This window comes from Scylla paramamosain, chromosome 11 (assembly GCF_035594125.1).
Source record: "Scylla paramamosain isolate STU-SP2022 chromosome 11, ASM3559412v1, whole genome shotgun sequence".
NCBI classification, from domain to species: domain Eukaryota; kingdom Metazoa; phylum Arthropoda; class Malacostraca; order Decapoda; family Portunidae; genus Scylla; species Scylla paramamosain.
This window is the reverse complement of record NC_087161.1, coordinates 2,307,501-2,310,000: the sequence shown is the minus strand read 5'-3', so window position 1 is coordinate 2,310,000 and position 2,500 is coordinate 2,307,501. Positions and strand designations below refer to the sequence as shown.

The 2,500-nt window shown below is 42.4% G+C and overlaps 1 protein-coding gene across 9 annotated transcripts in view; it reads left to right on the top strand.

Moving 5' to 3' along the window:
- The window catches only part of LOC135104817 (rap1 GTPase-activating protein 1-like), a 152,711-nt gene that overhangs the window by 108,995 nt on the left and 41,216 nt on the right, over positions 1 to 2,500 (top strand). The window lies entirely within an intron of this gene.

Genomic DNA, 2,500 nt, shown 5'->3' with positions numbered 1-2,500 from the left:
GAAGAACAAGAGCAACCACACACACATTAATTTAACGTAACTTCAATAAACAAAAAAAGGAGAAGAAGAAGAAGAAGAAGAAGAAGAAGAAGAAGAAGAAGAAGAAGAGGAAGAAAAAAGTAATAATAGTGAGCAAGCGAATCAGGAAAACTTTTATATAAGGATCCAAACACGAGAGAGAGAGAGAGAGAGAGAGAGAGAGAGAGAGAGAGAGAGAGAGAGAGAGAGAGAGAGAGAGAGAGAGAGAGAGAGAGAGAGAGAGAGAGAGAGAGAGAGAGAGAGAGAGAGAGAGAGAGAATAGGCGTTGACCGATTTATGTGTAAAGTTTAATGTATTCTCTTGTCTTCTCTGCTTTTTCTCTCTCTCTCTCTCTCTCTCTCTCTCTCTCTCTCTCTCTCTCTCTCTCTCTCTCTCTCTCTCTCTCTCTCTCTCTCTCCTTTTCCCTATCTTTATCCTCTTCTTTTCTTCTCTCTCATTCCTTATCCTCATTCATTCTATTCTCTTGTACCTCAGTCTTTATTCTCTTCTCTTCTCCCTCACTTCTTATCCTCTTCTCTTCTCTTCTCCCCTCTTCGGTCAATTAGCCAGGAATTTATTTTTTTCTTCATTATTTTTCTTCTTATTCCCTCTCTTTATTATTGTTTTATTCTCAATTTAATCCTTTCTGTTCTTCATCTTCTCTTGTTAACTCTTTTCTCAATGTACGCTTTAGAGAGACAGACAGACAGACAGACAGACAGACAGCGCCCTTTCTTATTTCTCCTTCTCTCTCTTCTCTTAACCCTTTTCTCAACTTACATTCTAGACAGACAGACAGACAGACAGACAGGCAGACAGGCAGACAGACAGACAGACAGACAGACAAACAGGCAGGCAGACAATAACAGTCTCTATTGGTATATGTATGTATGTATGTATGTATGTATGTATGTATGTATGTATGTATGTATTGCAGTCTAATACATAATTGTAATATTGTAATCTCAACCCCTTCAACTGCACCTGTTAATTAGATCCAGTGAGGTGTTCCGAGAGAGAGAGAGAGAGAGAGAGAGAGAGAGAGAGAGAGAGAGAGAGAGAGAGAGAGAGAGAGAGAGAGAGGATTAATAACTGCGACAGAACACAAATATATTGCACAGGTGATATTCTGCACTTAATTCTCTCTCTCTCTCTCTCTCTCTCTCTCTCTCTCTCTCTCTCTCTCTCTCTCTCTCTCTCTCTCTCTCTCTCTCTCTCTCTCTCTCTCTCTCTCTCTCTCTCTCTCTCTCTCTCTCTCTCTCTCTCTCTCTCTCTCTCTCTCTCTCTCTCTCTCTCTCTCTCTCTCTCTCTCTCTCTCTCTTCACTGTCCCATTCCTTAACCTTGGTGCTCCTACTTCTCCTCCTCCTCCTCCTCCTCCTCTTTACTGTCTCACATTCCTCTTCCTCAGTTCTCCTCCTCCTCCTCCTCCTCCCTCATAGCTCTCTCTCTCTCTCTCTCTCTCTCTCTCTCTCTCTCTCTCTCTCTCTCTCTCTCTCTCTCTCTCTCTCTCTCTCTCTCTCTCTCTCTCTCTCGATATTCTTATTCTTCATGTTCTGTCTCTTCTTTCAACATTCCTTTCCACCACCTGTTCTCTGTTTCTCTCCTCGTTTTTTCTTCTCTTTTCCCTTTCGTTCCTTCTCGTCTTTCCTTGTTTTATCCATTCTTCTCTCTTATTTTCATCTTTTTTTGTCTTCGTTCTACTTTTTTTCATCTTTCCTCCGTTCCCTTTCCTCCTTTTTTTCTTCCCTTCTTTTCACCTCGTTTTCTATTTTTTTCTCCTTTTCCACCTTATTCAGTGCTTCTTTCATCCTTTCCACATTCTCTCTCTCTCTCTCTCTCTCTCTCTCTCTCTCTCTCTCTCTCTCTCTCTCTCTCTCTCTCTCTCTCTCTCTCTCTCCTCGTTTCTTTTTTTCTTTTCCACACCTCCCTTTCCACCTCATCTTTCCCCCCCCCACCTCAGATCTCTTTCCACTTCTTCCTTCTCCCCCACCCCACCCCACCCCCGTTTTCTCTCATGCCACTTGTCACTGTTTCCCCAACACGCAGTCAGACAGTGAAAGGGAGAACGAGATGGGATAAAAGTAGTAGTAGTAGTAGTAGTAGTAGTAATAGTAATAGTAGTAGTAATTTGGTGTAAGTTTGTTCGTTTCTGGGTCAGTGTGGCTTTTAAAGTTGACATGCTGAGTTGGGATTGAGAAACACACACACACACACACACACACACACACACACACACACACACACACACACACACACACACACACACACACACACACACACAGACGAGAGAGAGAGGAGCGGAAGGGGAAAGGTAGAAAGGTTTAAGTAAATAGAGATAAAAAAAGAAAAAAATATATAGAAGGTGAGGGAGAGGGAAAGGAAAGAGAACAGGAGAAAGAGAGGAAAAAAGAGAGGGAAGTTATTGTGTGTGGGGAGAGAGAGAGAGAGAGAGAGAGAGAGAGAGAGAGAGAGAGAGAGAGA